The sequence below is a fragment of the Sus scrofa genome, chromosome 14 (assembly GCF_054392235.1).
Source record: "Sus scrofa isolate SSC_HxYL_T2T_F1_AM1 chromosome 14, Sscrofa_HxYL_maternal_Yorkshire_Landrace_v2.0, whole genome shotgun sequence".
NCBI lineage: Eukaryota > Metazoa > Chordata > Mammalia > Artiodactyla > Suidae > Sus > Sus scrofa.
The window spans coordinates 67,095,512-67,111,159 of NC_139396.1; the positions used below are offsets into that span (position 1 = coordinate 67,095,512).

At 36.9% G+C, this 15,648-nt stretch overlaps 1 protein-coding gene and 1 long non-coding RNA gene across 9 annotated transcripts in view; one reads left to right on the forward strand and one right to left on the reverse strand.

Annotated features, from left to right (window-relative positions):
* The window catches only part of TTC28 (tetratricopeptide repeat domain 28), a 609,616-nt gene that overhangs the window by 510,905 nt on the left and 83,063 nt on the right, over nt 1-15,648 (reverse strand). The gene's annotated exons all lie outside the window — the stretch shown is intronic.
* LOC146396632 (uncharacterized) lies at nt 1,596-6,058 on the forward strand. 2 transcript variants are annotated; one of them, XR_014825892.1, is made up of 2 exons: nt 1,596-1,813; nt 3,404-6,058. It is a non-coding gene; the product is annotated as an uncharacterized LOC146396632 (long non-coding RNA). The 2 variants fall into 2 exon arrangements; XR_014825891.1 differs by having other exon boundaries at nt 3,407-6,058.

A 15,648-nucleotide genomic window follows, 5' to 3' on the forward strand; every position in this document is an offset into this window, starting at 1 on the left:
ATGATATAATAATCTGTCTGAATGTAATTGTGTTTAAACATATGTATTTTAGTCTGTAAAAAAAAATATTCTGTGATAATCTATGTGGGAAAAGAATGTGAAAGAATGGATGTGTGTACATGTATAACTGAATCTCTTTGTTGTACAGCAGAAATTATCACAACCTTGTAAATCAACTATACTTCAATAATTTTTTTTAAAATGAAAAAAAAAAATAATAATAATTTACCAAGGCCCAAAGTCTGTTGAATTTCAAGAGAGAATTAATTAACTAGGCAAATATTATTTACATGGCAGTCTCCCTGTGCCTTTTGGAAACCTCTACCAATAAAAACTTTCATACTATGGGGCGGAGAACCATGGAAACTAATAATAACCAATTTTAATACCAGGACCTAAATTAAGATAAATCAACCTTTCTAGCTTCATTAATAAGTCACTTCCCTAAAGGATCTGCATTAGGAAAATAAAAAGCTAATAATACCATTATTTAGTACTTTTTTGTCCTCTCCTATCAGTCATTGTTGAGCACAAGTTTTCACCACTCATAATGTCTGCAACAACGGCGAGAGCTTCAAGCTTAAGGAGAGCTGACCTTTCACAGAAATTTATTTTTAGTGAAGAGAAATTAGTTAATTATTAGCGAATTCCCTTCTTCCTTTTCAAAAATATAATTACTTCCCTTAGGCCTCCTCCTCACCACTAAAACATGCTCCTTTACTCAAAAAACTTTCCCCTCCCACTTGCCACACTATCTGAAAAACCCCTCACCACTGAAGTTATTTCTTTGATGAAAACATGATTTTCAGAAAGACCATTTTAGTAAGAAAACATATAATCTGAAAAGATATCTTGTAAAGATCAAGAATAACTTTTCAAATACAAACATTAATCACTTAATATGTGATTGCACTGAGCTAAATATTATAATCATTTTCATATTTAATCCCTCATAAGATACCTATAAGATAAATGTTATTTCCATTTTAGAGAGGTAAAAGCTGAGACTTAGATGGTTATTTGTTTAAAGTCACATCTATAAATAGTAAAACAGTAAATTGAAGCCAGATCTGCTTGACTCTAGTAACCGAACACCTAAAATCTTAAAAAGAAGGTACCTAAAAGAATCCAACAGAAAACAAGTATGTTTCATGGTAATAACAATAATAGCAGTGGCAATACTAATGATTTTGTAAAGTGCTTGATAAATCCCAAGAACAGTACCAAGAGCTTTATGTTATCTTATATTTTTCCTCACTTTCCTCCTTTTCCCCCACTCTTCCCCTACCTTCTTAGACTCTACATAAGGCAAAATAGTACTTAGTAGGAAAACCTGGAGGAAGAAGAGCATAAAAAAGCAGATTCTGAATAATTCACAATCTTATCAATATTTACCCTATTTAAAATTGTTTTTAATAGAATCTCTTTGAATTTTTAAAGTCATTTTCAAAGGGTGATGAATGAACATGAGTAAGAAATCTACCCCAAAAAAATTTATATTAGCCAGTAAATATATGCAAAATGTTACTCTCACTAGAAAGCAAAGAAATGCAAACTGAAATAAAAACATCCCTCACCTCACAAAAATATGAAGCTTTTTTTTTTTGTAAATTAACCTCTAGCACTGGCAAAGCCATAGTGAAATAAGCACTATCATATGCTGCTGATGAAAATATTAATTAGTATAACCATTTTGGAAAACAATTTGGAATTACATATTGTTGGCCACAAAAATCATAACACTCTTTTCTTTTTTTCTTTTTTTTTTTTAATATTTTTTTTATTTTTAGGGCCATACCTGTGGCATATGGAGGTTCCCAGGATAGGGGTCCAATTGGAGCTACAGCTGCCGGCCTATGCCACAGCCACAGCAGCATCAGATCCAAGCCACGTCTGTGACCTATACCACAGCTCACAGCAATGCCCGATCCTTAACACACTGAGCTCGGCCAAGGATCAAACCCAAAACTTCATGATTCCTAGTCAGATTCGTTTCTGCTACGCCATGATGGGAATTCCCTCATAACACTCTTGAACCATGTAATTCTAATTATGGGAATTTATACTAAGGGATAATCATGTGCAAAGATTCATTTAAGTATTATTTTAATGTAGAAAAATTGGAAGCAATCTTCATATCTCCAAATAGAAACATAGTTAAATAAATCACAATAAAATTAAAATATATGCATACAATGAAATAGTATTCTAAGTCACATTTTTAAAAAATTTCTACACCCATGAAAAAGGCTATAGAACACATCAAATGGAAAAGAAAATGTTTATTGGACTTGTTGCTGGGAGTTAAATTACCTGAATTTTTCCTTGTACTTTCTACATCTAAATTGTGCTATATTTTAAAAATCTTTTAATCCAAAGTTTTGGGTTTTTTAGTTATTCTCTTATACAAATCTTGCAGGTAGAAACACATTCACATCCTTTTTAAATGTATTATTAAATTTGGGATCACTCTGGGAAAGGGGAAAAATATTTAAACTTAACAGAATGCATCTTTTCTTTTATAATTCTGTTTAAATAGTCTGATTTATCTATACTCCATGAAGATTCCAATAAAAGGACAAAAATACTACAAAGGGGAGCTGTGCAGGTACCATGAAATGTAACAAAGAATTCATTCTCATATCCTGAGTATTAATTAAAGCCTCATGGAGTTCCCGTCGTGGCGCAGTGGTTAACAAATCCAACTAGGAACCATGAGGTTGCAGGTTCGATCCCTGGCCTTGCTCAGTGGGTTAAGGATCCAGCGTTCCCGTGAGCTGTGGTGTAGATCGAAGACGCGTCTTGGATCCTGCGTTGCTGTGGCTCTGGCATAAGCCGGCGGCTACAGCTCGGATTTGACCCCTAGCCTGGGAACCTCCATTTGCCGCAGGAAGTGGCCCTAGCAGAGGAAAAAAAAAAAAAAAGCTTCATAGGCACTTGAAAATAAATCTGAAAACCAACAAAATACATATATAAGAAGAATTAACTGACCTGTTATAAACTTAAAAGTATTTTCCTTTAATAACTTCATACTATGGTACTTACAGACTTCCCACGTGGCTCACAACATACTATGGTACTTACAAATATTTATATGGCTTTTTACATTGAAATAAATCTAATTTAGCAAACACCTACTAACAGTCTACTATGCTCCATGTTCCATAAAAATTCAATACCAGGAGTTCCCGTCACGGCGCAGTGGTTAACGAATCCGACTAGGAACCATGAGGTTGCGTGTTCGGTCCCTGGCCGTGCTCAGTGGGTTGACGATCCGGCGTTGCCGTGAGCTGTGGTGTAGGTTGCAGACACGGCTCGGATCCCGCGTTGCTGTGGCTCTGGCATAGGCCGGTGGCTACAGCTCCGATTCGACCCCTAGCCTGGGAACCTCCATATGCTGCAGGAGCGGCCCAAGAAATAGCAAAAAGACAAAAAAAAAAAAAAAAATTCAATACCAAAATGAGACTACATACCATTTTTGTACTTGAGACTAGAATTATAATGGACAAGTCAAAACATTAACTACAGAACATTTTTTTACTTCTTGTACTAATACCACAAACAAAGTAGGGTTTATGCTTATACCTTTAGTATGGAATATGCACTGTGGGGTGGGACACATGTGCACTCAAATACTAGTTCTTCCATATGATCTCAGGAAAAGAAGAACCTCTCTGAGCCTCAATATCCTTAACATGGAAAACTACTACAGATAATAACTACCTAGCATTAAGGTTGAAATCAAATAACATTTCTCATTTGATATATGGTAAATGTTATATATTAGATAAAATTATTATAACAAGTATCTTTCACAGCTTTAAATTTTTCTTTCCATGATAAAAATGCAGGTTCCACTTCCCATAATGGTAGAATTGCTTATATGGAACCTCTCAACTTAAACATTATAAACTATGGACAAAGTATAAAAAATAACTATTAAAAGGAAAATACAATGAAAATCAGACAGAAGATGGAAAGGAGTCAACCCTTGAAATAAGAGAACTGCAGTTGGCAAGAAATGTTTGTATACGACTTTTCATCCTAGAACACTCCTAGTCTTATGGTACAAGGTGGCAAGAACTCAAACAAAAAGCCAGTCTTACTGGCTCAAGTTGTTAAAGGATGGAATTATCTCTTGGCTCCAAATTCACCCTTTAATACCTGTTCTGCACTAATGAATGGAATTTCTCTTTAGAGTCAACATAATGAGCTTTCTCAGTAGAGGGCACTAGAGGACCACTGCAAGAGGAAGGAGCTCAGTTTTTTTGTTTGTTTTGTTTTGTTTTGTTTTCTGGCTGGGGCACAGGGTATCAATAGTGTCAGTATGAGGACATCTGGTAGCACTCTGCCCCCAGAAAAGTGGTAAGAACTTGCAGTCCCTTAGTAAATTCACAGTCCCCAGCTCAGCCTGGTGATTACCTTCTTGCAGCCCTCTCAACACAGATACTGCATGCCCCAAATCTCCTGCCCACACTGGTGCCTCAACTCCCTCTGCTTGCTCCTTCCCCTGGAGGTATGTTTCCTACACATATTCAATGTCACATCCCTACCTATGTGAACACCATGTACACCAGTTCTGCATACACAGGTGCCCCCACTTCCTTTGGATTCCCATCTGATTGGGCACCAGAGTGAGGTGACCAGCGTGAGGTTTGCCTGTGGCCAACTTGCTTCATGGTTGCCTAAAAACTCCAGACCATTTCTGGTCCAGGCAAACCTGAAACTTCTTTGCCATCCAATGGGCTATGAATATACTTTCTCTAATAAAGTCTCCAGACTTGGGAAAGGGACACTATTCCAAGTTTGTCCTTTCTTGGATACTCTCCCTAAACTTTAGGGTACCCTAGAAAGTTATTTTAAGTCTTATAGATACACTTTTATCATAGCTTAATACTTTTTTTGGCCATACCCATAGCATGCAGAAACCCATGCCACAGCAGTGACTCAAGCCATAGCAATGACAATGCTGGATTCTCAACCCACTGAGCCACCAGGGAACTCTATAGCTTAATTTTTTATATTAAACTTTCCTATTTAAATCACTGTCTCCTGATTGGAACCAGGCTGATACAGAATTATTATAGGATATGGTCCCAGGGAATAGGTTCCTAAAGATGAGTTTCTAGAACTGATTTGTTTGGGCCGTTGATTTGAGGGAAGAATGAACTTGCTGCCAAGGAAAATAGGATGTTAATAATCTATAGCATATAGTGGCATCACAGTTGATCAAAATATCACTTATGATTGTTTGCAATAAGGTGCCAACTAAAGCAAATGCCTAGGGGGCTCAAGTGGCTAATGGACTTCACAAAACTATGACAATGACAACTATAAGGAGGAATTCGTTTGACTGCATTTCAGTGCTAACAAAAAGAAAAATGACAAATTCAAGTCTGTTGACTCTCAGTCCAAGTCATGGTCTGAGACTCATAGAGCTTCCATGACAACCCTAAAAGAACCTTTTATTTCTTATAGATACAGGGAAGATCTTGCTAAAAAATCAAACACAAAATTTAATTGTATGGGCTGCTGAATTACAAAAACAGTTGAATTCGCAGTCTCACCAAGTCTCATGAAATTTAGGACACTGCTTGAAAAAGAATGGGGTATTAAAGTACGGAAGATTTCATAGAAAAAAAGAGTAATAGCAAGAAAACAACAGAATATCTTTAAATATTGACAGAAAAAAGCCTGTGCATCTAGAATTCTATATCCAGTAAAATCATTCTTCAAAAATTAAGACAAGGAGTTCCCATTGTGACATAGCGGAAACAAATCTGCCTATTATCCATGAGGATGTGGGTTCAATGCCAGGCCTCGATCAGTGGGTTAAGGATCCAGTGTTGTGGAGTTCCCGTGTGGCTCAGTGGAAATGAACCTGACTGACATCCATGAAGACTCAGGTTCGATCCCTGGCTTCGCTCAGTGGGTTGGGGATCCAGCATTGTCGTCACCTGTGGTGTAGGTCACAGAGGTGGCTTGGATCCCACATTACTGTGGCTGTGGTGTAGGGCAGCAGATACAGCTTCCATTGGACCCCTAGCCTGGGAACTTCTATATCCTGCAGGTGTGACCCTAAAAAGCAAAAATAAGAAGAAGAAGAAGAAGACAAAATAGTTATTTTCTGAAAAATAAAATCTGAGAGAATTTATTATCCACAAGCCTTCCCTGTGAAAATTCTAAAAGAGGTTTTTCAAACTGAAGACAATTGATATCTCATGAAAACCAAGATCTCTGAGAAAGAATGAAGAGAACAGGAATTGATATATTTGTGAGTAAATACAAAAAATATGTATCTTTTTTTTTTTTTCTTTTTAGGGCCGCACCTGTAGCACATGGAAGTTCCCAGGCTAGGGGTTGAATTGGGGCTTCAGCTGCTGGACTAAGCCACAACCACAACAACGTAGAATCCGAGCTGTGGCTGTGACATACACCAAAGCTCATGGCAACACCGGATCCTTAACCCACTGAGCAAGATGAAGGATCAAACCCGCAAACTCATGGATACTAGTCAGGTTCATAACCCACTGAGCCACAATGGGAACTCTGAGATTAAGAATTTAATATCCATATATTCAACTTTGCCTCTAACTGCAAGATGTTGTTTTTAAAATGAGATCCTATGCAAACCTAAGATACCATAATAGCACTTTACCATCTATTTGCATAAAAAACACTGTTAGGATGTGCAATATTTATAAATAAATGCCCTTTGAACTATAAAATCCAATAATCTAATACTGTTTTCATCCTTGATTTATTAACTAGATCAAACAAGGAACAAACTTTGTGAGAGCCAGAAGCAGATTCTTCATTTTTAAACAATGCTTAACTGTACTGGTACCAAAACAGACATACAGACCAATGGAACAGAATAGAGAACCCAGAAATAAATCCAGACACCTAGAGTCAATTAATCTTCGACAAAGGAGGCAAGACATAAAATAGGAAAAAGACAGTCTCCTCAGCAAGTGGTGCCGGGAAAACTGGACAGCTGCTTCCAAATCAATGAAACTGGAACACACCCTCACACCACACACAAAAATAAACTCAAAATGGCTTAAAGACTTAAACATAAGACAAAACACCATCAAACTCCTGGAAGAGAACACAGGCAAAACATTCTCTGACATCAACAATGTTTTCACATCACAAACATCAGAAATAAAAGCAAAACATCAGAAATAAAAGCAAAAATAAACCAATGGGATCTAATCAAACTGACAAGCTTTTACACAGCAAAGGAAACCATTTAAAAAAAAATAGACAACTTACAGAATGGGAGAAAACAGTTTCAAACAATGCAACTGACACGGGCTTAATCTCTAAAACACACAAACAACTTATACAACTCAACAGCAAAAAAGTCAACAACCCAATGGAAAAATGGCAAAAGACCTGAATAGATATTTCTCCAAAGAAGATACACAGAAGGCCAACAAGCACATGAAACAATGCTCAACATCACTGATTATTAGAGAAATGCAAATCAAAATAACTATGAAGTACCACTTCACACCAGTCAGAATGGCCATCATTAATAAGTCCACAAATAAAAAATGCTGGGAGAAGGTGTGGAGAAAAGGGAACGCTCCTGCACTGTTGGTGGGAATGTAAATTGGTACAAGCACTTTGGAAAACAGTATGGAGGTACCTCAGAAAACTATATGTAGAACTACCATATGACCTGGCAATCCCAGTCTTGGGCATATATCCAGGCAAAACTTTCCTTGAAAAAGACACATCCAGTGCATGTTCACTGCAGCACTATTCACAATAGCCAAGACATGGAAACAACCCAAATGTCCATCAACAGATGACTGGAATAGGAAGGTGTGATATATATACACAATGGAATACTACTCAGCCATTAAAAAGAACAAAATAATGCCATTTGCAGCAACATGGATGGAACTAGAGACTCTCATATTAAGTGAAGTAAGTCAGAAAGAGAAAGACAAATACCATATGATATCACTTATATCTGGAATCTAATATATGGCACAAATGAACCTTTCCACAGAAAAGAAAAACATGGACATGGAGAATAGACTTATGGTTTCCAAGATGGAGGGGAAGAGAGTGGGAGGGACTGGGAATTTGGGGTTAATAGATGCAAACTATAGCCTTTGGACAGGATAAGCAATGGGATCCTGCTGTCTAGCACTGGAAACTGTGTCTGGTCACTTGTGATGGAGAATAATAATGTGAGAAAAAAGAATGTATACATGTATGTGTAACTGGATCACCTTGCTGTGTAGCAGAAAACTGATAGAACACTGCAAATCAGCTATAATGGAAAAAATAAAAATCATTATTAAAAAAACCAATGTTTAATTGGTGTCAGAGCTCAGAATTCAACCTGCAATGGCATTTATAGACATAATAAAGAATCACAGAATTTTGCAACTGAATAAGACTTCAGATCTTAAGTAACTCTAATATGTTTCCTTCATTATACAGCAGAAGTAATGGATGTTTGAATAGTTTGAATATGTCTAAAGACACATACAAGTTAGCAACGAGATAAGATTGAATCTTTCCAGATCCAGTCTTCATTCTATATGTTATACTAAACATGCCACTCCTGGTAAGATTACCATGAAACAAGGGGAGACTAGTTAAAAGGTAACTAGAAAAGACCAGACTATCTTCACAGACTTTTACTCAGAATGAATCTTTGATAGACTTACGTTATTTACCCAAAAGTGTCATGAACTACATTAAAACCAGTAGTGAGAAGCTCCCGTCGTGGCACAGAGGAAATGAATCCAACTAGGAAACATGAGATTGCGGGTTCGATCCTTGGCCTCATTCAGTGGGTTAAGGATTCAGCACTATCATGAGCTGTAGTGTAGGCCAGCAGCCATAGCTCCAATTGGACCCCTAGCCTGGCAAACTCTGTATGCCGTGGGTGCGGCCTCCAAAAACAAAAAACAAACAAAAAAAACTAGTGGTGAATTTTGCTTCCAGCCATAATAGTTAATTAACAGAGACCACATTTATACTCTGCCAGAATAGCTAGAAAATGGAACAAAATGCATGAAACAAATATAACTGCTTACTAGAACACACTTTTTAGATGAAGACAACAAAACCCAAACACATAAGAAGAAAACATTAACAATGTCCACAATTCAATCAAAAAAATCCCAGAAATGTAAAAAAAGTCAGTAGCAAGTGAAATATAAGCAGAAGATAAATTAATCAATAAATATGACCCAAAATGACAAAGATGATGACACTGCAGACAAGGAAATTTAAACAACTATTATAACTATGTTCAAGTGTTTTTAAAATATATTTTTTAACAGCAGAATACATATTCCAGAATGAGAAGTTATTGTGCAATAGATACAGAGCTCAGTTTTTTTGTTTGTTTGTTTATTTTTTGTCTTTTGTCCTTTTTAGGGCCGCACCTGCGGCATATGGAGGTTCCCAGGCTAGGGGTCTAATTGGAGCTGTAGCCACTGGCCTACACCACAGCCACAGCAACGCCAGATCCAAGCCGAGTCTGCAGCCTACACCACAGCTCATGGTAATGCCAGATCCTTAACCCACTGAGGGAGGCCAGGGATTGAACCCACAACCTCGTGGTTCCTAATTGGATTCATTTCTGCCGTGCCACGATGGGAACTCCCAGAGCTCAGTTTTATAAAATGAAAAAAGTTCTGGAAATAGATAACAATGAGAATGTACTTAACACCACTGAACTATACACTTAAAGTAGTTAAAATGATGAATTTTTTTATGCATATTTTACCACAATCAAAAATACATTTAAGGAGTCCCCGTTGTGGCTCAGTAGTAATGAACCCACACTAGTATCCATGAGGACTCGGGTTTGATCCCTGGCCCCACTCAATGGGTTAAGGATCCAGCGTTGCCATGAGCTGCAGTGTAGGTCTCAGGACACAGATGCAGCTCAGATCCTACACTGCTGTGGCTGTGGCACAGGCCAGCAGCTACAGCTCCAATTTGACTCCTAGCCTGGGAATTTCCACATGCCGTGGGTGTGGCCTTAAAAAGACAATTAACTAATTAATTAATTAAGGAGTTCCTGTGGGTTAAGGACCTGATGTAGTCTCTGTGTGGATGAAGGATCGATCCCTGGCTTTGCTCAGTGGCTTAACAATGAAGTGTTGCCACAAGCTGTGGCATAGGTCACAGATGCAGCTCAGATCTGATGTTGCTGTGGCTGTGACATGGGCCACAGCTGCAGCTCCAGTGCAACCTCTAGCCTGGGAATTTCCATATGCCACAAGTGTGGCCACAAAAAGAAAAAATAAAAATAAATTATGAAAATATTAAATTAGACATCAATAACAAAGAGGTATCACAGAAATCCTGAAATATCTGAATTAAAGCACTATCCATCAGTCAAAGGATAAACAAAAGGAATAAAAGAAAAACTTCTGAATTGGTTGAAAATGAAATTACAACATATCAAAATTTGTAGAATGCAGCTAAAGCAGAGCTTAGAGAGAAATGTGTATCTTCAAATGCTTATGTAAAGAAGTCCAAAATCAATGATAGAAGAGTAAAAGTCAACTCAAAGTAAGTAGAAGGAAGGAATAATAAAAATAAGAACAAACATGAATAAGATATTAAAAGATAAAAATATAAAGAAAATCAATAAACCAACAACTGTTTTTTGAAAAAATCAATAAGAATTATAAAATGCTAGCTGTACTCATTAAGATTAAAAAAGGGCACAGATCACCAGTATCAGAAATGGCAAAGACATTACTACAGACCTTACATTAAAATGATAATAAGGAAATACTATGAACAATATTATGCCAATAAACTGAGAATCTTTTTTTTTTTTTTTTTTTTGGCCATTTCTTGGGCTGATCCCGGGGCACATGGAAGTTCCTAGGCTAGGGGTCCAATTGGAGCTGTAGCCGCCAGCCTACACCAGAGCTACAGCAACGCAGGATCCAAGCCACGTCTGCAACCTACACAACAGCTCACGGCAACACCGGATCCTTAACCCACTGAGCAAGGCCAGGGATTAAACCCGCAACCTTATGGTTCCTAGTCAGATTCATTTCTGCTGTACCACAATGGGAACTCCCCCAACAAACTGAAAATCTTAAAAGAAATGGACAAATTCCTTGAGAGACATGATTACCAAAACTGATTCAAGAAGAAGCAGAAAATCTGAAGAGCCCCTTATCTATCAAAACAGTAGAATCTGTAATCTAAAAACCTTCCCATGAAGAAAGCTCCAGGCCCTGAGAGCTTTTCTGGTTAATTCTATCAAATACTTAAAGAAATATCAATTCTATACAAATAGTTTCAGAATAGAAGGAGAAAATACTTTAAAACCCCTTTGACAACTCCAGAATTACACTGACACTGGAAGCAAAAATATTACAAGAAAAATATAAACCAATATCTCTCATAAACAAAGATAAAAGAATTGTGAATAAAGTTTTAGCAAATAAAATCCAATAATATCTAAAAAATTATGATACACCAAAACCAATTGATTTTTAAATGTTAAACCAATCTTGCATTCCTGGAATATTTGCCATATGATTGAAAATGAATCAATATAATCTACCACTCTAGATACAAACAGAAAACTGGAGTTCCCATTGTGGCTCAGAGGTTAAGAACCCAACTTAGTCTCTCTGAGAATGCAGGTTCAATCCCTGGCTTCACTTAGTAGATTGAGGATCTGGCATTCCACAATCTGTGATGTAGGTCAGAGATGCAGCTCAGATCTGATGTTGCATGGCTGTGGTATAGGCCTGCTACTGCAGCTTCAATTTGATTTTTTTTTAATTTTTTATTCAATTTGATTTTTGATGATAAAAAAATCATCTGTATTTCTTATACTAGCAATAGACAAGGGGGAATTTCTTTAATTTAAAAAATATCATATATGGAGTTCCCATTGTGGCACAGTGGAAACGAATCTGACTAGTATCCATGAGGATCCAGGTTTGATCCCTGGCCTTGCTCAGTGGGTTAAGGATCTGGCATTGCCATGAGCTGTGGTGTAGGTCACAGACACAGCTGGGATCTGGTGGTGCTGTGGCTGTGCCATAGGCCAGCAGCTGCAGTTCCAATTCAACCCCTAGCCTGGGAACTTCCACATGTCACAGGTATGCCATTAAAAAGCAAAAAAAAAAAAAAAAAAGTGCATATACATACATGTAAAATTTACAATGTCATCTCAGAAAATCAAATAATAATAAATTTAACAAAATGCATGCTTCTTTTCAAAAGACCTTCAAGAAAATGGAAAAGTAAATATGAAGAAGACACAAGTAAATGGAAAGATATTTCATGCTCATTGGTTGGAAGAATTAATATTGTTAAAATATACATATCACACAAAGCATTCCACAAATTCAGTATAATCCCTATCAAAATTCCAATACATTTTTTCACAGAAACAGAACAAAAACTTCTAAAATTTGTATCAAACCACAAAAGACCTCATTTAGCTAAAGCAAACTTAAGGAAGAAGAACAAAGCTGAAGGCATATCACTTCCTGTTTTCAAAATATATTCCAAAGCTATAGTAACCAAATAGTATGATACTGGCACAAAAATAGACACATAGATCAGTGGAATAGAATAGAGAGCCCAGAAATAAATTCATACATATATGGTCAATTGACTTATCACAACAGAGCTAAGACTAAATAATGGAAAGGACAATCTCCTCAATAAACTGTGCTGGGAAAACTGGATAGCCACATGCAAAAGAATGAAACTGGACAACTACCTCATATCATACATAAAAGTCAACTCAAAATGGATTAAAAACTTAAATGTAAGAACTGAAACCATAAAACTCTTAGAGGAAAACATAGGTAGTAAGCTCCTTGACATTGGTCCTGGTGGCTTTTTGGATTTAAAAAATCCAAAAACAAAGCCAATAAAAGCCAAAATAAACAAGTAGGACTACATCTAACTAAAAAGTTTCTGCACAGCAAAGGAAAGCATCAACAAAACAAAAAGGCAACCTAACAAATGGGGAAAATGTGTATCTGATGGGGTAATATTCAAAATATACAAAGAAGTCACACAACTCAATAGAAAGAAATAATAATAATCTGATTTAAAAATGAGTAGAAAAAAAATTTTTTTTAAAGTAGAAAAAATAAATAAATAAATAAATAATAAAAATGAGTAGAGGAGTTCCCATCCTGGCTCAGTGGTTAACAAATCTGACTAGGAACCATCAGGTTGTGGGTTCAATCCCTGGCCTCACTCAGTGGGTCAAGGATCCGGCATTGCCATGAGCTGTGGTATAGGTCGCAGACGCAGCGGCTCAGATCCCCAGTTGCTGTGGCTCTGACGTAGGCCGGCAGCTACAGCTCCTATTAGATCCCCAGCCTGGGAACCTCCATGTGCCTCGGGTGCGGCCCTAGAAAAGGCAAAAAGACAAAACAAACAAAACAAAACAAAAAATGAGTAGAGGACCTGAATAAACATTTCTCCAAAGGAGTTATACAGATGGCCAATAGACACATAAAAAGGCATCAATCATCAGGGAAATCCAAATAATAAACACAATGAGATATCACTTCACACCTGTTAGAATGGCTACTATCTAAAAGAGATAGAGTTTTCATTGTGGCTCAGCGGAATCGAACCTGACTAGTATCCACGAGGACCCTGGCCTCGCTCAGTGGGCTGGGATCCAGCGTTGCTGTGAGCTGTGGTGTAGGTCGCTGACACAGCTCAGATCTGGTGTTGCTGTGGCATAGGCCAGCAGTTATAGCACCAATTCGACTCCCCAGTCTGGGAACTTCCATATGCTGTGGATGAGGCCTAAAAAGACAAAGAAAGGAAGGAAGGAAGGAAGGAAGGAAGGAAGGAAGGAAGAAAGAAATAAAGAAAGGAAATAACTAATAAGTGTTGGTAAGAATGTGAAAAAAGGGGAATCCTGTTGGTAGGAATGTAAACTGGTACAGCCACTATGGAAAACAATATGTAGGTCCCTCAAAAAATTAAAAATAGAACAACCATAGGATCCAGCCATTCCATTTCTTGCTATTTATCTGAAGGAAAAGAAAATATCAACTAAATAAGACATATGCATCCCCATGTTTATTGCAGGATTATTTACAATAGCCAAGACATGGAAACAACCTAATTGTCCACTGATTAATGGATTTTAAAATTTGGTATTTACATACAATAGAATATTATTCAGCATAAAAAAGAAGAAAATATTGGTATTTGCAACAGCATAAATGGACTGAGAAGGCACATGCTAAGTGAAATACTTCAGAGAAAGACAAATATCTTATGATTTCACTTATATGCAGAATCTAAAAAAAATGAATTCATAAATACAGATTGATAGTTGCCAAAGGATGGGGTGGGGTAGAGCAAAATGGGTAATGGTGGTCAAAAAATACAAACTTCCAGTTATAAAATAAATAAGTCAGGGGATATAATGTATAGCAAGGTGACTACAGCTATAAAATTGTATTGTATATCTGAAAGCTGCTAAGAAAGTATATGTTAAAAGTTCTCATCAGAGGAAAAATATTCCTAACTGTGTATGGTGATGGATGTTAACTAGGCTTATTGTGGTGATCATTTTGCAGCATATACAAACAGAATCATTATGTTATACACCTGAAACTAATATGAAAGTTATATGTCAATTATATCTCAAAAAATGAAAAATACAGAGTTCCCCTGTGGCCCATTGGGTTAAGGATCTGGCATGTCACTACAGCAACTAGGGTCACTGGTGTGGTGCAGTTGTGATCCCTGGCCTGGGAGCTTCCATATGCCATGGATGCAGCCAAAAGAGAAAAAAAATTAAAAAGTAAACTTCAGACCAGGAATAATAGTCACTATATTTATGTATATACAGGAAAAATTTTCCAGAAAATACTGAGAATTCTTTATAAACCAATAAGAATATAAACAACCTGGGAAAAACATATACACCAACTGAAGACACTTTACAATAGAAGATATGCTAATGATCTATAAGCACATGAAAAGATACCCAACATTAGTAATCCACAGTGAAATACCACCATACACCCATTCAAATAGCTAATTTTTTGTCACACCCACACCATATAGAAGTTTCCAGGCCAGGGATCAAATCCAAGCCACAGCTACAACCTAGGCCACAGCAACACTGGATCCTTAACCTGCTGCACCGCAACAGGAACTCCCAAATAGCTAAAATTAAAAAGACTGATGACACTATGTTGATAGGAAAGTCATGCAACTGGAACACTACATTGCTAAGTGACTGTAAAATGGTACAAATACTTTGGCAAACAGTTTGGTAGTTTCTTTAAAGTTACATATAAACTTACAATGTGACCCAGCAATTCTACATATAGGTGTTTACCTAAGAGAAATGAAAACTTATATATGCACACACTTGTACTTGAATATTCATAGCAGTTTTATTCAGAGTACCAAAAAACAAAACTAATCCAAAGCTCCATTAATTGAATGGAGTAGTATATCTAGAACACCACAAGAGAATACTAAAATATTCAGCAATATCCAGCAATAAAAAGGAATGAATTTCTGATATAACAGCAATATAGATGAATCCCAAAAACATCATGCTGAATTGAGAAGCCAAATGCAAGAATACACGTTGCATGACTCCATACATATGAAACTCTAGAA